Source organism: Saccopteryx bilineata, chromosome 6 (genome assembly GCF_036850765.1).
Source record: "Saccopteryx bilineata isolate mSacBil1 chromosome 6, mSacBil1_pri_phased_curated, whole genome shotgun sequence".
NCBI lineage: Eukaryota > Metazoa > Chordata > Mammalia > Chiroptera > Emballonuridae > Saccopteryx > Saccopteryx bilineata.
In genome coordinates, this window is record NC_089495.1 from 144,559,400 (window position 1) to 144,585,980 (window position 26,581).

The window sequence follows — 26,581 nt, forward strand, 5'->3', positions numbered from 1 at the left end:
GCAGGGGTACTGACCTCTTTTCCTTTAGATTGTTCAATTAAAACAACAAACAAAAACAAAACAACAACAAAAAATGATAGTAGCCAGAACCATAGCCATCTGGTGTGAATGAATCAAAATTACACCTATTTTTGTGCGTGTGTGTCAGATCAGCAAAAAATACATTTTTTGGTGTGTTGCAGAATTTTAGTAATTTATGTGTACCATGAGGTGAAAACGTTTGAAAGTTGCTAGTCTAGAGCCCATTTGCCATGGAAGATGCTCTTGGTGTCCTCAGAACTGAACGGTTTTCTTGAACATACTGAACTGTGTGAAGGTCCTTGGCAAATTAAGTTCTCAGCTTAAGATCTTTGGTCTTCATCGTGCCTCCAGAACTTTCTCCCTTTAAAATAAAATCCACACCTGAGTGTAAATCTCAGTAGGGGTTTTGTTCACTGCATTACCTCCAAAGCATAGAACAGTGCCCAATTGTCAGTAGGTAGGTGATCAGTGAATAATTGTTGAATGAATGAAAGCACAAGGTACATACTTGAGGAAACTGATGAAGTTGGGAGCAACTGAGAACTTTTTGCTTTTCCTGGTAGGGAAGTGTTGGTCAAATAAGTTTGTAAGATGTGATTTTTTTTTGTTTGCTCACTTATAGTTTGCATTAGGAGCTGGGCAGCGCTAGGTATATGTTGTCTGTGAAATTGCAAATTACCTTCCTGCTTGTTCCTGCTTGGGAAGGGCCATTGTTTTGCTAATGTTTGCTGGAGGAGGGATTTTCAAGACAGAAAGTTTTGAAAAGAGAGGGAAGAAAGAAAGAGAAGAGGCAGAAAGAAGCCAGGTTTGTGGAGTGAGGAGAGAGAATGCAAGTGCTAAAGGGGAAGCCATGTTGGCAGAGAAAGAGATGGTGTGCAGATAAGATCCAAGGGGCTTTGCGAGCTCCACTAAGACTGGTGGGGCCTTTGATTCTAGTAGAAACGGGGGAAGATTCTCCTGCTTTAGAACCTGGGAATGAGTGAGGGCTTTGGGAGCTCTGAATGAGTGAAAGGGAAGTGTTTTCCCTGTGTGGTTGCTGGTCGGCTGGGAGAGACTTTAATAAAGGGATGGCCCATCATTTTTGCTCCACTGTTTCTTTACCATCTGTCCAAACTCAATGAGAACTAGCATGTGAATGGCCACCACAATGGCCGCAATGGTGGTGGACTCTGGTCCTACAGGAAGCAACCAAACATTTACTAGGCACTACTTTTTGCCAAGTCTTCTAGGCTTTGGCAGGCCAGTGGAGAGCAGAGGAGGGCTGGCAAACCTGCATTGCTCAAGGACAAAAAAGAAGGGATTTTATAAAATCACTTACTTCAAGTTCTCAGCCCTGGATTCCAAGGGTGATTCATTCCCTCCCCTCTATTCACCTCCTAGTCCCACTAAAAGCATGTTCAATAAGTACTTATTAAATGTTTGTTGATAGCTGACATGCTTTGCTCAAGATCACACAGAGCAAGCCTGGGACCCAGCTCCCTTGGACACACAATTCTCTATTGTCTTTCTGACTCTGTACCCATCCTGGGCACTGGGGTACTACAGGGCCGGGCCTGGCTCCCAGTACTCCCAGCGTAACACCCACGGATGAACTGGACCATGTAAAGTGCCCACCATCAGGGATCCTTCGGGGGGTGGGGTGCTCAGGTGATGACTGGGTGATGACTGGCTCACAGCTTGCTGGGAACGCTTCCTTCTGAGAAAGGGATTTCTGCAGTTGTCTCCTTCACCTACAGTCAACAAAGGCTAGGCTGGGGACCCGCTAGGGCTGAGGGCGGTGGGAAAAGCAGGATCCACGTCTGGCATTTTTGGACTCAGCTTTCACCGCCACTCAGCCACCGCGGGGGCGTAGTGAGTCCAAGTCGTCCTCCCTCTAGCCTGTCCAGGTGCTACTGCTCCAGTGCCAGGCTCCCTTTTTCTATCTACTTTCCTTTTGAGTTTCTGCTAAAATCTGGAGACGTGGAATCCAGCCGCGGAAACTCAGAGCCCCTCCAACTGAGCATGCGCCAATGCCAGGCTGCTTTTAGTCACCGGCTCCGGAGCTCTCCAAGCTGGGACTGCGGAGCAGGAGGGGCAGGGAAGGTGAGACCGGAGAGGGTGCCTGGCGAGGCGGCGGCTCGTGCGCCTGCGCATCCAGCTTCAGCGACCCTAGGTTTTCTATGGGATTCCCAATCTGCAGCAGAGACTTATCGGAGCGTGCTGCGACAGCCGCGGGGTTTGGAAGAGGGATTTAAACAGCCTAGTGCTTCAGAGAGGGAAAAATACAATAAAAAAAGAGCGTTAGAGAACCACGCACAGAGACGGCTTAAACGTTTGCCCGAATTAAATATATATATATATATATATAAAGAACTCTTGAGTTTTATCGATTTCGTTAAGTGACCGTGCGCAGCGCTATAACTGTAAGTGTAAAATACAATCTTCGTTGTATTTCTGCTTGTGTAATGCGGCCAATTGTCTGAGAGATGCTTTGGCTATTGTCACATACTTTGCTTTGCATATAAATGCGTCAACGTGCATGGTGACAGTTGCTTTGGTTAATGCTGGATATCTGAATGTGCTGTTAGTCCATGGATGAAGGGGGACCTTTTCGAATAATGGGGTGGGGGAAGGGGGTCTTTATATGTGGCGTGTTTTGGGGGGAGTTGTCTTCGTCTAGATTTAAGAAAGATGAAACTGAGATGCTTATTTAATTTAATTCTATAAACAAGAGGATTTCCTTACCGAGATTTAGAGAACTAATTGACCAATTATGAAGTTTTCCGGTTGCTGATAAAACTATTGAGCGGTTGCAGTCAAGTAGCAACCTGTCATTCGTGGGTTTGGTGCACCATTTTTCTCACCGTGGAAGAGCAGTGAAGGTGTTTGCTAAGTATAATTGAATAGACGAGGTAGTGTGCAAATCAGGGCTGGTTTCCAAGCGGACATCAGTGTTTAGAACCACGCAGCTGGACGCAAAATAAGCACGTTTCTCTCAGTATTTAGAAATGAGCGGATAATTTTTCCTTTTTAATTTTTTTTTTTTTTTTTTTTTTTTTTTTTTGTCACGATGGTGAATGGGCAGGAAAGGGAAAGATGTTCCACTGCACAGTCAACCGTCTATTTCGAACAGTCCGAGAGCCAGAGCGGCTGAATGGGGAGTCAGACCCAAACTAGTTACCTGCCTTTTCATCCCGTAATCTCCTTCTGGAAGGCGGGGTTGGGAAATGTGAACCCAGACATGTTAACGTTTGGTAGCGTTTCTTTAAAGGAGGAAAGGTCGTTTTGTGTTTTGTGTTGTTAAATGGATTGTTCCTGTCCAGAAAGGGGAGAAGGGTCTTTGCAAGGTCAACCCCTCAATGTGGAAATCTGAGGAGCTGGGGAATGGGGGAAGGGGCTGCTGGAGGCAATGGTGATATTCTGTACAAGCGCTCAGGGCTGCGCTGCACAGCTCAGTGCCCTGTGATATGCCCAAGTGGGAATCCATTTTTCTGGAGTTGCCCTCCTGTGCATATTTTGGAGACTAAAATGAAATGGGAATGCAGTGGGTATAGAAAACAAGTGTCTACTATCTGTGTGTCGTATCTCATTTTAAAACAAGAAAAACAAGGAAGTTTTATATCTACAAATTGTTCATTTTTAATTTAAGAGAAATTTCAGGGTGAAACAAATTAAAAAGGAAACTTGTGAAAACACATTTTATCTCCACTACATGTGTGGGGGGGGCATCTGCATCACTGAACAGCTCACCCATGAGTGCATGCACATTAAGCTTGGGAGTTTAATAACCCCCAACGATGCTGCACTGAAGCAGGTTGGCAGAATGGTATGAAGCAGGCAGATGAGAAGAGCATGGCCAGTGTGTGCTGGATTTCCATGGAAAAAAGCAGATCCAATTTCTGGGATGAAATGAAATAAAATTTTCATTTTATTTGTGCCCAAAGTAGGGCACATCATTTTAGGGCTCTTTGCCCTTTTGTTAGTTCAATTCTTTAGAACCTATTTAAGGGTTCCTTTAAATAGATAAAATTTCAAATAGAAAATTCTAGAATGTCCTTTCCTCGGAAACCCAAAGTATAAATTATACGGCCTTCTCTGTTCCTCCTTTCCTTAATTCAGAGCAGAAGAAACAATCATTTGTCATAATTGAGCCATACCCCTTGTCATTGAGAGTTGAATCAAATCCCTAAGTGGTTCAGGCGTGCACTGCATTGATAAACTGGGGGTGCAGGAATGAGGGGGGAGGGGGGAAAGCCAGTATTAAAATTTGTAGACATTTGGTTTCAGATACCCTGGTTCACAGGTTGACAGTTATCTAAGGTCGCAGCTGGCCCAGATCTTCAAAAGCATCTAGTCCAAATGCCGTGTTTTGCAGATGAGAAATTGAGGCCCAGAGCTACGATCTAGTCAATTAACTTCTAGTCTATGGAATACACAATTAAAAAGTAATTTTGAATGGAAATGGTCCCTTCTCTCTACATTTTTAGCATCCTGAGTGACATTGCTAAAATCTTAAAGTAAGTAATTCATTGCTCCCAAAACATCTTTTGAGAGGGTCCCAAAGGTTATTTTTCACACTATAGTATTTCTCTGCCTCTTCTTACCTGTAAGGTCTCTTTCTATTTCTTTTTATTACTCCTCACCTCTAATAAGGCCCACCTCTTTAGATGTTTAACTGGCCCTCCTAGCTTCCTCTGCACCTCAGTCAGTTTCTTTGTAATCTTTGGAGTGGTTTGTTTGTTTGTTTGTTTGTTTGTTTGTTTGTTTTTGAGAGTACTGGCAAACCAGTAGGCTCTTCAGCTCCTGTGTAAAGACTGCCTGTCCCATCTCCATCCCCTCCCTGCTGTGTTCCCAGAATCCTTCAGGGAACCCCACCTTCTGAAACACTGCAGGCGCCATGCTCATTCTTCTACCATCTTTCCTCCTCCTAAACTGCTGCAGCTACAGGCATTGGGACATAGTGGAGTGAGGAAGCTGCAGTATAAATACACCGTGGGCTCTGCCAGCTCTCCTCTGCCTCCTGGAAGGCAGAACCTAGATCCAAGATGCCTGTCTCTGGCTTTCCTGGAGATGTTTCTGATGAAGCCACCTTCAGAGAAGGAGATGGGGGGTGGGCAGAAGGACTGAGAGAAGGTGGGTAGAAGGACTGAGAGAAGAATGCTTGACTGGTTCAACCTGACCAGGCCCTACAAAGGCCAGCCATATATCTTTTTAAAACATTTAGAGCCTTTAAAGGGCTGTGCAGCCTTCTCGCACAGCTTGCTTCTTTGTTTTGCTGGACAGGGACTGCAACACAGGCACTAATGCCTGCCTAAGTGACCCTTCTTCTCTTTCCTTCATTTTTTCCTCCTTTTCCATCACTTGCTTTCTCTATTTCTACCTTTCTTTCATAAAAATTTCTTGAGTGTCTGTACAATAAAGCTCTTGCCATTTTAAAAATAATCCAGGTATTCCTGATCCTTTTCTAAAAATGTAATCTCTCAGGCATTCAGAAAGATAAGCAAAACCAACCACAAATGTCCCCTTGAGAGAAATGCCAAGAACTCTTACCTAAAAAATGCTGGCATTAGGGGAAGCTTGAGGAAGACAGTCCTTCAGTTCTGGGAGAGTAGCAAATAGCCTTGAAAGTTGTTAAGAAAACAAGGTGATGAGTTTCTTAACACATTCACCAATTAACAAGTTAATTTAACTCCTCCCCTGTGGTAAACCTTTACTGAATTGCAATGAGCTCTCTCTTTCATAGAGTCTGTTTCTAACAAATGCTCTTGTGTCAGATGTCACCTAGTCTTGCAATCCCTTTCTGAAAACAGTCACTCCAGGATTTTTCTGAACATCCAATAGCCTCTGCAGACAGCAGAATCTTGTAGCTGCTAAGTGCCCTGCTTTGATTTGCTAGGTAGGCTATGAATCTCATTCTGTAATAGGATCACTTGATTAGAAATGCTGTTGGGCAAGCTGTAAGTTTTCTATTTGGGTTGCACATAGTTAGGAATTCCAAACATTGCTGAGGAGCTCTGTGGGGAGTTTCACAAAATAACAGTATAACATTAATATCAAATGCATTATATTTGATATTCTAATTCACAAGAGCAATATATTTTACTGTTATTCTAAAAGTCTCCTTTTATTATATTGCGTGATTTCCATTTTCTTAAGATTAGTGATTATTTAAGAAGATAAGGCTTTTCTTTTAGGAGTCATTCAATTAATCTAAGATTGAAATTGACAATGTCCATTTCAGTTATATTTGGTAGATATAAATATGTTAAATTTTCCAAAGTATCAAATGATATAGAGATAAATTAACAAATGATTGATAGTTCTACTATCTCAGTGGTTAATTCAAATAATTAATAAAGTATGTGAACTGGAAGGGAGCCATATAAATTACCTAATCTATTTCTCCAATACATAAAAAATATAGTACTTTAGCCCTGGCTTTGTATCTCAGTGGGTTAGAGCATCGTACTGATACGCCAAGGTTGCAGGTTCAATCCCTGGTCAGGGCACATACAAGAATAAACTAATGAATGCATCAATAAGTGGAACAACAAATTGATCTCTCTCTCCCCCCATCTCTCTCTCTAAAACTCGAAAAAATATATATGTAGTAAATTAAGGGACATTTTTATCTTAAAGACATATCTATAATATGAAAGTGCAGTGCACAAGGGCAGAGATTTTAATGACATTTTTCATATTTCCACAAAATATATACAATGGCTTTTATAGTAGATACTCTATAATATTTGTCAATTAAATATTTGTTCTAATAAGAATCAGTTGTATGTACCTTGTTAATTATGTCAAGAAATTAAATCTGCTAAAAGCATGTAAACAATTAACTGCTAGAAATATTTTTGTTACTAAAAAGAAAACCTAGACTAAATATTATATAATTATTTTCAGTAAAGATATAAAGCACTATGTTAATACCATTATGATTTCTTTTTAATCCACTCACATGAGTATCCTTCCTTTTATCTCTACTACCATAAATTACTTTTACCTATTTTCAAGAATTGATATTAATAATTCAAAGAGGCAACATAAGCCTAGACTATGGTAGCTATGTGTACCACTCACTTAGATGATGGATCTCTTGAACTATGCAATTATTTTAACATGCTCGCACTGTGAAGGGATCATAACATTGCATTTCTCCTGTACGGTTAGTTTCTAAAGATAACTTGTGCTCTTTTAAGTAAATCAAAATAGTTTGAGTTGCTCATAGCTTGATTCATTGAGAACTTCACAAATTGAGTTCTTGAAGGGGGTGCTTTAGAAACTACTTAATGAATGAAATAAAAATGGAATAGCAAATTACTAAAGAATCCTCAAAGAGATTTGACACTTTAATAATAAGGTGCCTATGAATACCTTAAAGAGATGTTCTATACACTGATCAGATAGCATGCGAGTCAGTTTGTTATAATTCTTGTGCTTTCTCTGGATTTTTCAACTGCCTTACTTCACTGCAGTTCTAACACAGATGGCCTCCTGTGTAACTGCCAATTGTTTATTTTTCAGAAGACAATGCACTGTATTTCTAACTTTATTTATTTTTGGAATATTTTCAAGTGAACAAGTTATTTTCTTTTGTTCTAAATTACAATTAAGACCTGGAGTACTCTCATTCATCTAGTTGCCTTCAAGTTCAATATATCTAAAAATAATTGCTGAACTTTTTATAGAAAATAGGTCTCCCTTAACAAAGATTTCATTTTTATAAAATATTTCTCATAAAAGACAAAGTGTTCACAAATCAGGTAAATTCTTCTATAATTATTATAGATCTATAAAATGAATCCTATATATTTTTTCATTCTTGTTCATATATGGACTTTTTGAAAATGGAAATCTGTCACTTTAAATGGGCTTTTTTCTTCTTTCTTTGGATTTGTTTATTTTCTCTTAAATTCTGCAAGACTATGAACTTTTGAAAAGCTGAATGTCAATAGATCTTTTGCAAATCATTAACATGTTAAATGTGCTTTGGAGCCTGGATTAATTTTTCTAACTAAAACATTTAGACCCTAATTTTTCTGCTGTTTCATATTTCAAAATGTTTATAGCAGCTGAAGTTTTCTTAAAATAGTAGTAGACTCTAGTGCTATTGGAATCTCTGGTGTTTTGTAGTTTGCACTGGTTTTATTTATGATTAGTATGTTTATTTCTGACTTCTTGAAATACAATCAAATTATTAATGAAATGTCCCATTGCAGGCCAATTAAGTATTATCAATAAAGTTGACATGCTTGTTAATATAATATTTTGTTTTTAATGTATCAAATAGTGCTGTATAAGTCTGACTCAATTACCAACTACTGTTTGTTGGAATTCTTTGGCATTTGATACTATGAGTTAATGGAAGACTGTCGATTGTGTTTATTACAGAAATTCAAGTGTTTTTAAAATATATATATAAGGTGCTTAGTGCTTGCTTTCTTGATCATATGGAAAATGTTATGAAAAATAAAAATAAATTGTGAAGTAGATTTAAATTCTATACACAATTGTTAATTTTTCTTTTAAATGTTTATGAAAGTATTCTTTCCTCAGAGTGAGATGACAACCATCTACTGAATCTTCCCTCATTTTAGTTTATGAATTAGAAAACTCCTCAGCCCTCCCAGTGTTGCAACTGGCTCAAAAGAAATGAGAGGAACTGTAAACAAGATTTTTCAAGCTAGATATACTTAGATAAGAATCCTAGTTCTACAGTTTATTAGTTCTATTAAGTTTTTTAACCTCTCAGCCTCTGTTTCCATTTAAAATAGTAGTTTGTGGTATTTTTAAACAGAAACTAGGATACTATCCATGTAAAGAATATAATGCCTCATTATTAAAAATGTGCAATAAATGATAGTTATTATCATCCTTTTCATGAGAAATCAATGAATCATAAACCACTTTAGTCTCTGAACAGTAGTAATCCCATTCATGGTGGAACCTCTGAATAAGGAATTTAACTATTAAGAGCAGTGAACAGTTACAGTGCTTACCCTACAAAACAACTATTGAATTAATGTGCCAAGTACTGTGTAGTCATTGTGGAATCAACATTAAGTAAGATACAACTCCAGCCTTAAAGGAATTTATGCCTAATGAAGAAGACAGATAAAATGTTTTTCAGTAAGTCAAGTGAAATAAAAAGAAATACCTACAGTGAATCCTCAAACTTCCCATTTCTCTCAGTCTTTATTTAAACAAATCCCCTTTCCATTATACCTTTTCTTTTATTCTGCCATATAAATTTTTCAAAACAGAATATGGAACTAAGAGGAAAATTCTATGCTTGTTTCTTTATTAAATACATTTTAAGGTCATCTACTAATTATTTTTTTAATGTAGCTAAATAATGTAGTCCTTTTCTTCCTCCCAAGTGGCCAGTAGATCACTAAACATCACTAAAAACATTGTAAGATCCCTGCCATTTGGTTTAAATATTATACTATAACACATGTACTTCTATCCTTTAATACCTTCCAAAAAGGATTGCTAGCTGATACTCACCCCACCTCCCTTATTTCAACTAGTGTTATGACTAATCTTTCAATGTCTATCTGTGGGAGTACTCTTATGTGATATACTTGTTCATTCTTTTCTCCCAGGGCTTTCACAATAGGAAAAATATATCTCCCAACACCTCTTTCCTGCTGCATTGAAAACTTGTTTCCAGCCCCCGCTACACACATACTGAGAGAGAGAGAGAGAGAAAGAGAGAGAGAGAGTCCAAATAGCCTTATTGTCTTTAGCTCTTCTGAAAGCCATTTCACTTCTTCTAAGCTTTTTCTCCCTTGTCCTCCTATTTCCTGCCTCATTTACTGGAGAATTCCAAGTGTGTTTCTTACCTGAGGTTAATGAGGAACATCCTTTTCTTCCCGTTAAGCCTATAAAAGTTGAGCCTAAATTCTGAGTTTCTTTTGTATAATAAAAGTCTTGGACAATTCACAGAACTGAGTAGGACTTTTAGTTCTAATTTATTTGGGGGGCTTATTTTTTCACCTGTGAAATGAGAATAATATATTTACCTATGGAATGTTGAAAACCATATATATATAGTGGGTAGTAAATAATTCTTCCTCCCACTCCCTCCTGCCCATCCTCTTCAATCTGCATTTCATCATTTCTCCGACTCCTGTGTTCTAAGTATTCTATTCTTTCCAAGTGTATTTGCCCTAATTTTCTGGTATTTGAGTAATAGCTAATACACATACATCTCAAATAGCATGGTGAGTGCAGTCTTAGAAAAGGTATACTGACTGCATCAATGCCCTAGCTTAGATCTGTGTCCCTGAGTCTGTTTGGAAAAGTTCTTCCATTTATTTAAGACATGCCTACTACTAAAGTTCCCAAGCATCTAATGACTAACATACAGATGATGAACAATCCTCCCACACAAAAGTGATTTATAAAGCTCTTCATAACTAATGTCCAGGAACCTCTGCCAGCCTGTAATTGTCTTCTGACCTTTATCTTCTCTCTCCTTTACCTTTTCCTCTCAGGGGCCTCGAATGCCTGTAAAACATTCCAGTGACACCCGTAATTCACTTCTTTGTGGCTCTAACACTATCACTTACATATCTTCTGTCCATCATACAAATGTCGATCAGTAACACTAAATAAAAGGCACAAAGGAAGAACGTTCCACGTCACAGAACATGCTCAAGTCAGGGTTAGCCTATCAGAGACTTCATTTGTTGCATGATTGTAGAAGTGTGCACTAATACACATTGGCTAAGAGCAGAGAAGAGATATCAAAGCAGGGATGAGAGAGAGATGCACATATATACCAATACATAAATACATATATGCATAAATGATGTGTACACAATAAGTTCAATGTACTAACATAGATTGTTTTACATTTTTAAAGCAGAATCTCCAAGAACAAATAGCTTTATAACAAATCAGTGCTTATGAGATGGCATTAAAAATAAGACCTATTGAAAGTTTCTTAATTCTAGGTGAAGTGGCTGAGTTGAAAGAGAGGGTAGGTTAAACTTGGTGGTAAGGACATTTTAGTTTTTTTTTAATTTATTGGGCTGACACTGGTTAACATGATTTATACAGGTTTCAGGTGCTCAGTTCTACAACACATCTCTGTTAGACTTTTTTTAAAAAAAATAAATATTTCTAAGGCACTCATAGTCATTTCCCTTCAATGTTTAATGAAAACATATATGAGGGAAATAGTGCTTTCTACATCTCATTTTTAGATAGTCTCTGCACACTTTCAAATTAATAATAAATTTGAATAGTCTTGTTGTGAAGATCCCAGTATCTGTTTAGCTTTGCTTAACCTTATGTTTCCAATGTTTGTTCAAGGAACTTATGTTAAAAAATAGTTGCTACCATCTCATAGCTGCTTTAGACTGACAAAACCTCAGCGATGAAAAGTATATAAAAGTAGGAGTCATTAGATGTATTTTAGGCATAACAACGGTTCTGTAGTCATCATTCGTGTGAAGTCCCAGAAAAGTTACTTTTCTGAATTTTAGTTTCCTTGTGTGAAAATAAAGATGAGTTTGCCTACCTTCTGTGATTAGAAGTTATGAAATTTATATGACTTTGAAATTATTCTGTAGTTTATATATTGTCATATGATGGTAAGAAATGTATTACTACCCTGCAACTTTAGATTTTAGTTTATCTTTGCTAAAAATATATAATTTCAAATTCTTGTGCACATTACTGCATCAAGATTATATTTGCTTCCCCTCTGCTTAGTTCAAAACTGAGCTGAGAAAAGAGAGATTGAATTGTATATAAGTGGAAATTTATGTTTAAGTTATACTGAATTTTTTAATACTAGAAACAATCACTTTCCTGATTCCTGTAAGTGACCTGGAAAGATATAGATCAGTCTATATCATCCTGGAGTGGGAAAGGAAAACATGGTAGAACATGTTTGAGGCAGTGATAAAAGAATAAAGCTATATAGCTAACCCATTCAATTAACTGGTTGTAAAAAGAACAGTACAATAATAGTGAAACTAAGAGACATTGATAAGAGTGTGGTGGTTACGGGGGGGAGGGGGGAATGGGGGTGGGGAGGGGCACAAAGAAAACAAGATAGAAGGTGACAGAGGACAATCTGACTTTGGGTGGTGGGTATGCAACATAATTGAATGACAAGATAACCTGGACTTGTTATCTTTGAATATATGTATCCTGATTTATTGATGTCACCCCATTAAAAAAATAAAATTATAAAAAAAAAAAAAAAAAAAAGAACAGTACAAAATGTCATGTGATGTGTTCATAAAACAAGAAGTCCAGGCAAAGGAGAAACTGGAATAGGATGACATTTGTCCAAAGAGGCGCTCTGTAGATGATCATGTACACAAAAGTTTTGTATCATTTATCTTTGACTTTTAGCCAACACCAAATTCACCTGAATATTGGAAGTTATCTCTAGGCTAAGCCGTGAAAGTAATTAAATGAAAACGTGATAATTAATGTTTTGTAATAATATTAACTAGGAATATTGTAAAGAACTGAGACTGTGTAGGGTATTAGGGTGGGTATTTACACACAGTACTTCACTGAGTCCACATTACAGCTCCACAAGGTGAGTGTCTGCAAGGTATGCTTCATTTTGTGACTAAGTAACTGTGTCTCCAAAATTAATTTCTCTAAGGTCATACTGCTACTAATCTACCAGGACTTTACCAATTTATACAGCATTAAAAACAAACAAACAACTTTTTACTGTGGAAAGCATACCCATTCAAAGAGAATAATGTAACAAACTTTTGTGTACCCATTACCCAGCATTAACTATTATTAAGGCCACTTTTCTTCCCCCTCCAGTAGGTTAGTTTGAACAAATTAAGATATTATATTATTTGATCAAGAAATATTTAAGTATATATCTATAAAGACTCTTTAAAACACATCTACAATACTGTTACACACCAAATTATATATATATTATATATATACATACACACCAAATTATATATATATTATAATATATACATATTATATATATTATATAATTATATATATAGTTATATATATTATATATATACTTAATATCATCAAGTATCTAGTCAGTGTTCAAATCTCATAAGTATTGTTCTCATTTGTCTGAATCAGGATACAAATAAAGTCTTACACATCCCAGTTGGCTAATAGCAGCCTGTTCTATATAAGACATTTACACAAGGTCTACTTCTCTCTAGAGAGAAGTACAATATAGATAAAAGAGACATGGCTCCAAAGGTGAACATAATCACTCTGAAAAAGTTATTTAACTATTTATTTATTTATTTATTTATTTTGTATTTTTCTAAAGTGAGAAGCGGGGAGGCAGACAGACAGACTCCTGCATGCTCCCGGCCAGGATCTACTGGGCATGCCCACTAGGGTGCGATGCTCTGCCCATCTAGGGTGTTGCTCTGTTGCAACCGGAGCCATTCTAGCGCCTGAGGTGGAGGCCATGAAGCCATCCTCAATGCCCGAACCAAGTTTGCTCCAATGGAGCCTTGGCTGCAGGAGGGGAAGAGAGAGACAGAGAAAAGTGAAAGGGGGAGGGATGGAGAAGCAGATGGGCACTTCTCCTGTGTGCCCTGGCCAGGAATTGAACCCAAGATTCCTTCACGCCAGGCCAATGATCTACCACTGAGCCAACCAGACAGGGCAAAAAGTTATTTAATTTTTGTGAAATGGAATTTATATCCCTGAGATTATTTGCAAGGATTAATAACATAATGTCTCCAAAAGTGCTTAGCATATCTCTGGCATATATAAGATCTTCAATAAATGTTATTTCCCTTCCTAAAATAATTTAAAAGGTAATAATTGGAATAATAGGCCAAGAAGCTTAAGGAAACTTCTTGGAGTACTTTGGCTACTGATCCCTTGAGATCACTCCCATTTTGTTTCTGGAAGGAAATTTGACCACAATTGTGCCAAAGTGGCTAATGACTCATGGCTCCAAATCTTCCCCACTGGCATGTGTGTAACTTTTTATGGGTTCCCACCTGAAAAGGAAGCAAACGTGTGACTTTAAAATGATCTCAAATTCAGAAAAATGACAGTATTGTGAATTATTTTACATTTTATGTCAATTAAAAATAATACAAAAACTTAACATATGATATGTTAGCAGAGGTTAATATAATGTTGCAGCAGTCATCATTGAAAAAACAAATAGAGGCAATTAATCTGATTCAGGTTTGAGTTTATTTTTTGTTTATGTGAACTCAGACAAATCATTTCATTCTTTGTGTCTCAGTTTCTCAGGGTATATAATAGAAGTTCTGAATAAAATAATCTAAATAATTTTAAGATTATACATCAGCAACATGGGAAAATGGGAATAAAACTGGGCTACAAATCAGAATCAAATTTAAATTCTGACTCCACCATCTAATGACTATGTGACCTTCAGCAAATAATTTAATCTGAGCCTCACTCAGTCTTATTTGTTGTGTGAATTTAATCTGTCTCACAAAATGTTGTAAAAACTAGAGATAATATATATTAAAGGCCCAGCAGAACCCTAGCATTTAACTGACAATCAATTTTTAATAATCAAGTAGTATTTGCTGTTCTCAAAGAGTTTTTAATTTAAATTGAGATATTAAATGAATTCATAATTAAGAAGTATACAACTGAGTAGAGCTGACATGTCATCTCCTGAATTGGGTACATCTAAAACCATTTGTGAAGGTAATGGGTACTTTTTCTAGAACATGAATGTTTGAATTCAGAACATTGTATTTATAAAGGCTCATAGCACAATGACAGTAACATAATGTTCTTGTACTGCTTGTGCCTGCTTATTTAAAAAATGTAAAGTGAACAGCTGCTTCTATATTACATGGGAACCACTTCCGAAAATGCCAACCCTAGGTTGCTGGTGAGAAGTACTCAGATTTCTGTAATAAGTCTATAAAGTTATACATCTGTGAATGAAAACTCACTGGGTGATGTTATAATAGAAGGAAAGGTAAAATTTTATATAGTATTCCAGCTGGCTTTTTTGAATTGTGGTATTGTTTCCTCTGGTAAATAATCAAGAATCACGTCATTTCTCTGAATTTGAAGCCAGCTCAGACACCACTGATTGTTTACATGGAGATTGAGTTTGTCTCAATATAACAGTGAGAATATTTCAGTTTTGTTGTTTTCTAGAAGTAAATATAAAGGCAGAATATTTTTTTTTCTTTAAGTGAAGGAGACAGAAATTACTTTTTCCTTTCACAGACTTTATATCTAGTTTCTACTTATTGTAGAAAATTCAAAGAGTAAAACATAGAAAAAAGAATAACATCACCTACAATCTGTTCTTTATAGGTTATATTTTTATCCTTTGTAAATATTGATTCTAATTGAGACTACTCATTACTTTAAAATTTATATCTTACTTTTTTCCCCTTAGCTTGACCCTTGCAATAAAAACTTTTTACAAATGTCATTTTAAGACATTATATGCCCTTCTATCTATGGACAAGCTTTACTTCACTATTTTCTCATGATCATACATTTTAAATACCAGTGAGGGAAACATCTTTGTGCATATTACTCATTACTGTTTTAAGGGTAGTCTGGACAATGTCCTTGGCATAGATTTCTGGGCATCTTTAGCAGACTGAGTAATTCCTTTGAACCTAGGCTGGTTGCTTAGTGACAGAGGGTGGGATTCTTAGAAAATAACAGGCCAGAGGAGTTATACCATGTAGTACTTGGCGGGAAATTCACCTAAACTCCTTATTAATTTTTAAGACTGACTTTATGAGCAGATGGCTGAATATTTTTTTGGAAGCTCTGAAGTCTCTTCTGATCAAAACCTATCTGCAACTGCCTGAAATCCCATCACTTCTGTCACTTTGTTTTGGAACAGGAAATAGGAAAGACAGCCAAATCTAAGCTGAGATCCCAGAACAGTGGTTTATACATGCTTTGCTTTTATTATCAGTGTAACTACTACTACTACCACTAGCATCATCATCTTCTTCATATGATTTCTAGTAGTAGTATCTTCCTAATTGGTCTGTAAATTCTTGGAAAGCAGACCCAGGGCATTATTAATCTTTGGATCTCTCCTAGATCTAAATGAAGTGGGCCAAGTGTTAAATGACTGTTAAAATGATGGTAGCTTGACCAAGCAAAATGTCTGCCTACTATCTGTCTTTTAAAACATGGCATCACCCTCCTCTTCTTGGCGGGGGTCGGGCGTGCGGTCCCGATCCCCGTAATGTACGGAGGCAGAGGGAAAGGGCCCCCGGCCCTCTCGGCGTCATGTCTTCGGTGCCCACGGTTTCCAGTCCGCCGGTTCTATCCTCAAGCGCCGGGACACGGTAAAAAACAAAACAAAACAAAACAAAAAAAAAACATGGCATCAAGAACACTGGCCAATACAAATGTATCCATGATCCTATGTAGATCAAGGTCCATGAATTCAACATTCCTGGTCTAAAAAGGAAACTCCTGCATCCTGACTTTTACTTCCATTTTAAGGTTAGTTTTTAAAAGATTTCTGTACCACATGCAGGCAGTGTCCATGTGCCAGTGAAAACTCAGCCTTTATGAACCCATATTTTTATATCAGTTGCTGTAAGAACATTATTTATTAAATTACACAATCATATAGTCTAATAAAAAGAAGCAAGTTCTAAAATAATGTCATCATTTCTTAAATCAGTTATACCATTAAAAGTGATTGGCTGGCAGACATGGTGATGGAAGCAAAATCATGACTGTAGTGTCACACAGACCTGAATTCAAACGCCAACATTACCTCTCAGCTGCATGGATGCAATTCTTTTGCCTAAAATGGAAACTGTTAGGTGTATCTTGCCTCATCCCTGTAAAGATTAAACAAGATTAAGAATCAGGCATAACTAGGACAGAGCTGGAGATAGAACAAATGTACAATAGTAGATAATTGTCATTATTATTATGTATGGTGATACTTGCCTAAGGCCCCTAGGAGTGGCCAACAGTTTTTGCCCCTGGGCCAAATTGGAAAGAAAACTTTTTTCACAGGCCAGACAAAATATTAAAATTTTAAAATGTTAAATACAAAAATGATTCATTTAAGTAAACAAAATTTTATTATGTAATTTGTTTAGGAATAAATGTGAGTGAAAAAAATTTTAACATATAATATGAATGAAAATATATTTTAATAAAAATATAATCATATACCGTATAAATATCCAAACTATATCGCAATCCATCAAAATAATATTTAATTAATAGAATGAGCTTGAAGAGGTTATATCACAAATAAAACAATTATTTCATTTTACAAACAGCATGGACACATTTTCAGTTATCAACTGTAGCTATTGTCTGTGCTACAATGCCATTTGATTCAGCACATTTGACCACAAAAATAACGAATTGTTTGACTTGGGTGTGCACTGGCAAACTCTGCCTAAAAGAATGTGGATTTCACATCGCCGCTAAACGTCAAACAGTTTGTATCAAGTACAGACGAGTACAAAAGTTGTAAATCTTTATAATAAAATTTTTTTTAAAAAATAAAGAAGTATCGCAAATCCATTTGACCAATTATTGGAAGTTAACCCTAGATTAAATAGTCACCCGTGGAATTCTTTTCTGTGTATCACTATTTTCTTGAATATCTTGATTTCCAATCAAAGACGCTTCTGCTTCTGAGTAGCTGAGATTTTAAAGTAGTGGAGAATATTAAAAATTTAATCGTGGGCCACATAAACTCATTAAGCGGGCCAAATCCGGCCCACAGGCCATATGTTGGCCATGCCTGCCCTAGGTCCTTTAAGGACTTATTTAAATATAAACAAAGCTCTTAGATTGAACATCTATCTAGTTGGCCAGTGTATTCCCAGAGCCAAGTCCAGTGTGCAGCATACCTTAGATGCTCAAATAAATATGCATTGAATGAACCAAAGAACACAAAATGATCCCAAATGTTTGTCTAAGAGATGGTTTGTCTATAAGGAAGTGGGAATTTCTGGCAACACAAAGGTATTTCAGAGGCAAGTAGCCTTAGATCTACCTGGGTTTCGTCATGTGAGCCTTTCCAGTTTTTTAAAAATATTTTATTTATTGATTTTAAAGAGAGGGGAGAGAGAAGCGGGGAGGGAGTGGGAAGCATCAACTTATAGTAGTTGCTTCTCGAATGTGCCTTGATCTGGCATGCCCAGGTTTTTGAACCAGCAACCTCAGCATTCCAGGTCAGCACTTTATCCATTTACTGTGCCACCACAGATTGGGCTAATTTCCACTTTTGACAGATTTTTAAACCTTATGATGTTCAGGTGTTTCAATACTACCCAAGGTTAACTAAGCAAAGAAATGGGAAAAAGAAGAGAGGCTTTCTGAGGCATGCAATATTTGCAAACACTGATGGCACATCCCATCTCCCTGTACTAAGGATGCTACAGGTGCTTCGCTCTACATACATATCATCCCACTCATTTTCCCAACAATTCAATGAGGTAATAGTATTTCTACTTTTGATAAAGAAATTGACACTTACAGGGATCGAGTAATTTGCCTGAAGTCATGAAGTTTGTAAGTAGTAGCTCTAAGATCCCAAACAGATCTGTGCTCTTTCTACTTTACCCTTTTGTTATGATATTCATGATAGTGCTTTCATATGAGGTATAAACTCTCTGTCTCATCAATTCATTCATTCTTTTAACAAATACCTATTAAATATCTATTATTTCTCTAGTACTAGATATGTAGGGTGAACTAAAACAGCCATAATTCCTGCCTTCATAAAGATCACAATCTAGTTAGAGAAACAGATAGCAAACAAATAATCACAATATAGTGCAAAGTTTTTATAATATAGTCTAAAGGGTTAAGTACCATGGAAGAAAATTACACAATGCTATAAGAAAATGTTAAAAGAGGGACCTATTTTGAGCTGTTTGAAGTAATAGATTTCAGGGAAATTCACTGAGGTTCAATTTCCAACTCAATTTCCTGGAATTGCTGCTAATATCATTTACAATCTCTGGGCTTTGAGAAGGAGATGGTTGCTGCCTTTCTCTTTGAGGAAAGTGGGACTTGCTCCCAAGTCTTAGCATTTCCCACTATAGCCATCATTCATGAGGATTCAATAATGAAGACAACAAACCTTTGATGCCAGTACATTGCCAAGTACAACCATACCTTGAAGCATAGTTCACTGGGACAGTTTCCAGAGAGAGCAATCTGCAAGCACCTGTGTGCCAGGTGCTTTTCCCAAACCCTGGGTTACTTTCATGTGCTACAGAGCTATAGGTCTTTAATCATGCCCAAGTACCTCTATTATTCCATTAAGTTAGAAGTGTTTTATTTCATTCATTCACAAAGTGTTTATTTAGGACTTACTATGTACTCTGAAGATGCAAGACATTGGTCTTGCCCTCTCAGAATTCACATTCCAGCAGTGGAGACAGTAATTTATAGTCTCTAAGAACAATTGATAGAGAAACATATGGTGCTGAGGAAGTGCTTCTAGGGCAGTTAGAACCCAAACATCTGGAGGTGAGAATTGGTGGTAGAATAATTTGGGGGACAATAAGACTAGGAATTAGCTAGGCAATGGACAAAGGGAAGCAGGGTGCAAGGACCAAAGTATATGATAATAGTGAAAAAAGTACTTTCAAATGCTTATGTATAACATAATGTTTTAAAGGATTAAAGAATCTTGATTGAATACGATGAGCATAATTTACTTATTTCACTCAGTACAATGTTCTCAGGGTCCATCCATGTTGTCGTAAATGTCACTATGTCATCATTTCTTACGGTTGAGTAGTATTCCATTGTGTACATGTACCACATCTTCCTTATCCATTCCTCTATCAGAAAAAGCTAAGAACTGTATGATTTCACACATAGGTGGAATATAAAACTGAGACTCATGGACATAGATAAAAGTGAAGTGGTTACCCGGGAGAGGGGGACTTGGAGGAGGGGGTTGTGGGAAGGAGGAGGAGGAAGGATGTAAAGAGGGTCAAATATAAGGTGACAGAAAATTATTTGACTTTGGGTGATGAGTATACAACATAATCAACAGTTCAAATGCTATAGAAATGTTTACCTGAAACCTATGGACTCTTATTGATCAATGTCACCATGTTAAATTTAATTTTCTAAATAAAGTTAAAAAAAGAGAATACAATGAGCATGGTGTCATGGAAGGAAATGTGGATTTTGTAATCAGGCTGTGTCACAAAATATTCCAGATTATGTGAATTATTTTATCTATGAAATTTAGATAATGATACTTATGTGACAGTATTATCATAGTGTATATGTTATAAATATTGTCACATAGCTATCAGTTGATGCCTGAGAGGTGGTAGAAATGATTTTAATGATAAAATCAATAATACTACCATGGTTAATTTATATTGATGTAGCCTCTAATCTGATTTAAGGCTGTTTATTTTGGTTCTTTCGTGAAGTTGTCAATAATGAACTCGACTGACTGTTGCATATCTCTAGGCTCAAGAGCAGGTAGATAGAGGAACGTAAAGTTTGCCTTTCTTTCAAATAATTTGGCAGAGACAACCTGTTTGCACTGATATTTGAAATGAACACATTCACATAGTAACTATAATAACTGTCACTACCAAGAAAGGGAGTTTGTGTTTAAAAATTATAGGAATTTAAGACATTTATTTTATAAATATTAAGACCCTCCTCAGTACCAGGGACAAGACTAAATATAAACAGTGATAAACAAAGCAGGCCAAGTTCGTGCCTTCTTGGAGATGATATTCTAATATGAAAGAAGTAAATAAATAATCATATAAACTAATAACTGCACAGCTAAGTTCAGATAGTTATAAACCTACAAAGAATATAAAACAAAGTAATGGATAGTCCTTAGGAGAGTGTTGACAGAAAGGCAAATTTTCATAATTTAAACAGAAAGACCCAAAAGGTGACATCAGAGCAGTGACTTGAATGATGAGAAGTCAGCCGTGAAAGATCTTGAGAGAAGAGAATTCTAAGGAGAAGAAAACTAATGCAAAGGACCTAATGAAAATAAACTTGATGTGTTACAGAAACCCACAAAGTGAGTAAGGCTGCAGCATTGCAAATAGGAGATAAAGTTGGAGAGGTAGGGGACTGAACACCCCAATTTGCTGGGGATAGCCCTGAATAGTTCCTGCTGTGCTTGCATAAACAAGAGCAACTTCTTTCCCTCTCAAAGGGTACTCTTTGGGCAAGCAGTTATATGATCTCCCTATGGACAGTTAAGTAGGGCTGGAATATTTGAATATAGCTATCAAATGAGTAAAGCTTCATAAACTAGCTAGCAAATGAATTTCTTCTTGTTCCATTGGCCCTCTTATTTTAATTGGAGTTGGAGCCAAAACATTTTGATTTTGCTTTATTCTGATGCAGGTAGTAGGAAAAGTGAGATGTGTAGATGAGAGCTGGTTGCCCACAAAGGATATCCTTTGGAGAGGTTTTCAGATTTAGATCTGAAATAGGCCCCTAGTCTTCCATAGTGACTGGAGCAGCCCAACATACTTGTGCCAAAATGAGCAATTAACACTAAGAAGAAGGGAGGAAAAATAAGAAGGAGGTGGAGAGTTCCTATTCTATGCTATGCAATATTCCTATATATTATTTCATCTTTAATCTTCACAATTTATTTTAAGATGAGGAAATAAAAGCTACGAGAGATTTAATGGCTTGCTTAAGGTCATACAGAGAGTGAGAATTAAGTCTGGGATTTGAATCTAACTCTGTGTAACCCTTTCCATTAGGTTATCCTGCCCACCTCAAGCTTTCCAGTAGTAGCCTTTTGTTCCTTGATCCCTGAACATGTCACACTCTTTTGCAGTTCATTGTGTCTATAACTTCTACCTGACAATGCTTATTCACCCATTGCAAAAGGTTACATTCCATATGAAGCTTTTCTTAATTCCCACAAATGTAGTTGATAATTTCCTCTGCCCTTCTGTACAGCTGTACAGATCTCTGTTGCAAAGTTTTATCATTCATCCAGCCACTCATTCATTTATTGGACTGTTAATTATAAAACAGTGGACAGGACAGACAGTACCCATTGTTATGGAACTCATGGCTAGAAAGGTTAAATTAGCCAAGACGTCAGTGTCATTAAGAAATGTCTTTATTAAATCTTCTTTATCGCATTTGCTCATTCATTTGTCCATTCAGCAAGTGCCTACTATGCTAACAGAGGCCTGATAAAATATTGAGATTCTTTAGAAAATGAAAATTCAGTGTTAGCATGAGTCTGAAAGTATGAAGTATGAGTAGTAAAAAATAAAACTGAAAAATAAAATAAGGCACAGACAAGGTCATGTGGTCCCTGTGGGTCTTATGAAGAAATTTAGACTTTTTCTTCAGGCCACAGGGAAGCATGAATTGGTGAAATAATTATGCCAATAAAATGAATAATGGCAGCAATGTCAAGAATAATTTTGAAGTATAGGTGCTACAAACAGGAAGATTAGATAGTTGTCACAAAAGCAAAAGTGTCTGAAATAAGGTAGAGGCTATGAGATGCACAGCAGAAAACTAATTCTATAATTAGACATAACAGGTTTTCTGACTATGTAATTGGAATCAGAGAATAAGAAATGAAAATGTATATACTAATTCTTAAGTTTCTAACTTGGGCTTGTAAACTCAAGACTCTGCCCGAAATTGTTGTGACAGAGATGAAGTCCTCCCACTATATCCTCCATTGCCTTATGCTTCTCTAGAAAATGGAGGAGCTCGTCTCTTCTGTCCCCTTCACTGTGTTTGTGTCGATGGACTCTAGGTGAAAGCTGCCTTTGAAGAGAACATTGACTTGCAATCAGGAGATGAGGCTTTGAAACTAGATCTTCTACAGATGTTCTCTACACTCTTAGAGTTTGTATCTTCCCTAGAGCTTCAATTCTCATCCAGAAAAGAAAAGCAGTGACTTGAACTAGGTTCTATTTTTTTTATTTGTAAGGAAGAAGAGAGGAAAACAACTGATTTCATTTTTTTGCAGTAAATATTGTAATTATAATGAATATTCAATATTGTATGTCTGTTTTTCCCACTTAGGATATCACAAGTAATTTGCCATGTTTCAACATAGTATTCACAATATTATTATATTCCATTGAGTTAATGTGCTATAATTTACTTATGCATTTCCCTGATGGGGAATGGTATATAGTTCTGAAGTTTTTAGCATTATGAAATAAAACTGCATTCGATATATTCTTCTGTATAACTTTTATCTCCTCTCCTGGAATCAAAAGTATTAATACTTAATGCTTCTTGATTTCTAGTATTTTTAGTGGGTTTTGCCAACATATATTTTGACTGTGTTTGCTTATTTGTAAGATTGAACTTAGCCATCGTTATTTCACCTTTTGATCACATTCTGTTCCTGTTTGTTGCCCAGCTTTCTATCATATCCTCTTCTCATTTATTTTTAAGCATCTTTATATTTAGAAAACACATATATTTTCCCCATTTAGATATTTATAAATTTCTGGTGTTTTTAGACTCCCTAAACTGAATTTTTATGAAGTTATAGCTATTAATCTTATATTTTATAATTTCTGCTATTGCTTTTAATATTTAGCAAGTATAACTTACCCTTAGTAAGGTTAGCCATGTTTTTCTCTGTTCATTATTTGTGTTTACTCTGGAATAAATTATCTATTCACACTCTGATAATTCATCATTTCTGATTCTATCTTTTCTTAACTATTTTTATACTTAAAGTTATGTGTATACATACTCAATAGCTATTAACATTTGTCTAGCATAGTTTGAGTTTCTAATTGTTGTCTTTGATTTAATTTTTATATTAAACTTTTTTTTCAAATGTTAATTTTTTAAAAAGATGGTATCTGGTATGATTCTGACTTTTTTCCATCAAATTGTAATCAAGTGGTGACGATGACATCACTTACAAAATTATATTTCCTTTCCCTCTTGTTCTGAAAAATTTCCTTGATCATATATTAAGTAATTATGTATAGCTGGATCTATTTCTAGACTCCTTGTTCCTTATGCTGATCGATAAGTCTTTTTTGTGCCAGTAAAACCTTAACTTATTTGAAGAGAGCTCAAATTTCCTCTCTTGAGTCTTTGCTTCTCTTGATTAAAAATTCTCAGTTCCTTCGGCTGCTGCTTTTGCATTTAGCATCTGATCCCCTCCCCACATCCCTAGGAATCAGAGGCTAGCAATTGTGATATAACTGACCAAGACATAGAGTACCTTTAAGTTTCCTTCTTTGAGTAGATCGAGGCAGCACCCAAGCAAGAAAGAGAATGACAAACCCTTACATTGAAATAACAGTTTTTGTCCTAGAAAATAAATTCTTATTTTTCATCTCCTTTAATAAGGCAAAATAGTTATCAATGAGTAAGAGAACTTCCAGCATTCAAATCCTAACTCTACCATTTTCTTGCTATGTGACCTTGGGCAGTTTCTTAAATTCTCTAAACTTTATTTTCTTTGACTTTAAAATTATTGTAAAGATGAGTGCATAATCCATGGATATATAGTATTTGATAAGCTATAATTATTACTCCTAAAATATAATTGATATGGATTTATTATTTTATTTAACATTTTGAGATAGTTATTAATACCTACAATTTAAAGTTGAATGAACAGAATAAGAAAAGTTCACTCCCTTTTCCAAAGGCATCATCTAATAGGAGTGCTAGAACTGGGATCTCTCACCTCATTTATCTAACTCTAAGGCCTGTGCTTTTTCCTATAGATAACATTGCTGCATGGCATGATGTAAGATACTTATCCCTGGTTCTTTGGGTTCTGTGATGGTTACATCCATGAAGCTGTAAATTCTTAGCTGAAGGCAAGTAGAAGGTTTAAATATATTATTATCTTGAGAGTTCCTGTTGGTTTCACTATGGAAAAAGTATTATATTAATGGGAAGAAGAGATACGGTTTTATCCTAAAATGCAAATTAGGTGACAAGGAAACATATTTCTTCAAACTAAGTATTACTCAACATACTGCTCCAAATGCCAGTGACACAGACCCAGAAGCATTTGTCATGTCACAGGGTGGCAGAGGAAGCAACCCTTTCTCTCGTTCAGCACATGTTACCTGTGCTCTCAGAAGGCTCATGGAGGGCAGGGAGGTGGGTGGAGGATACCACGTTAGCAGGCTGTGCACACAATTGCCAAGTTAAACAGAACCGGAAAGTCTAATTTTAGCCCTCTCAGCCTTGACATTGTCCTTTTCAGCCAAGATATTTTTCATGCACCACCATGAAGTGCTTTGTTCCAGCCTTGCTGGATACTTCACAAAGGCCCAGCAAGGAGAGGGTGAGCATAATTCAGAGCTAGAAATACATCAAAGACAGGAATCTCACTGAAGAGGGTCAGCACCCCTCCGGCAGCCTGAAGTAAACACGTCCTTTCCACCCACCTCCTACCAAAGATCCAAGAAGGGGCAGCTTGACTCTTCTTCCTCTAGCTTCTTTGTGAACCTTCTGTTGGCTGCTTATTAACAGGTGTCTTTGCTCCTTTATTCTTGGGATTTGCAATTTACTTCCTCTCTCCATCCCTGGCTAACAAAGCCCACTTCTCTCCCTATCTGGGTCTTGTTTTTCTTTCCAGAAATATCATGGAAAGTTCACTGAATTAAGAGCTAGAAACAATTTTACAATTTACAAACTGCAGCCACGGTTTGTTCCCTACAATGACCTGGTGAATTAGATGAGGTGGAAACTTTCATAGTACTTCTGAAGATGAGAAAACTGAAGCTCAAAGAAGCTGACTTTTCCTGACAGCACACGGAAAAACATCGGCAGAATTGGTACTGAAACCCAGCTCTGGTGTTTTGGGAAAGGTGTCCCATGAACCTATTAATGCACAGAAAACACACCTAGGCCATTTGGAAAAGCCCTGGAAAATTTTACCTGAGGTTATCAGCTGGTTTCATGCCCAACAGTTACAGGTTGAGGACCTAGAACGGTGACCCTGACCATTGAGTAAACTACCATTTCCTTATGTACTAAAAAGAGGGCTGGGGCAGGTGGATCTACAGACACATTGAGAGACACTACTATTTGCAAAGGAAAAAATATACTTTCCATCTCTCCTTCTAGGTTTTTAACTAGCTAGCTCTGTACCTCACCCCACGTGTGTGTTCCTGTGTACATGTGTACATGGGAGATAGCCAGGAAAACTGTGTAACTCTTCACAGTGGCCTAAGTCACCACCTTAAATACCATCTCCGGTAAAGACAAAAGGTGTTGGTTGGGAGGGAAGGATATCAGACAAAACACAACAATCAAGAGGAAAGTTGTTATACAGATTTAAATCAGCAGCTTTCTCCATAGATAAGAGTTTCTAGAGATTTAGTCATCTCCCTCTTCCTGGAACAAAGACCTGAGTGTACAAAGATACATTTAGATAGGTCTTCCAGACTCAGTTTTTAGAGAATCCTATGTCTGTTGTTTCTTAAAAATAATCAGCCTAAAATATTCTTTATGCCAAAGAGACCTACTTTCGAGCAGCAAATTCTTCTCTCCTTTACCTTTTTGGCTCTTTCCTTTGACCTTTAAGTAGATGCTTCTCTGGACCTCATTAAACAATCTTAGATCTGGCCTTAGGCTCCCA

At 36.7% G+C, this 26,581-nt stretch overlaps 1 protein-coding gene and 1 non-coding gene across 3 annotated transcripts in view; both read left to right on the plus strand.

The window, feature by feature from the left end:
• The first annotated feature begins 1,990 nt into the window (after positions 1 to 1,990).
• The window catches only part of VSNL1 (visinin like 1), an 84,529-nt gene continuing 59,938 nt past the window's right edge, over positions 1,991 to 26,581 (plus strand). Inside the window, exon 1 of one of the 2 annotated variants that reach the window (XM_066237143.1) lies at positions 1,991 to 2,103. The gene's annotated coding sequence lies outside the window, so the exon portion shown is untranslated. The other variant, XM_066237142.1, reaches the window with a different exon arrangement.
• On the plus strand, positions 16,168 to 16,317 carry LOC136309792 (small nucleolar RNA SNORA57). Its single transcript, XR_010726433.1, has one exon. It is a non-coding gene; the product is annotated as a small nucleolar RNA SNORA57 (small nucleolar RNA).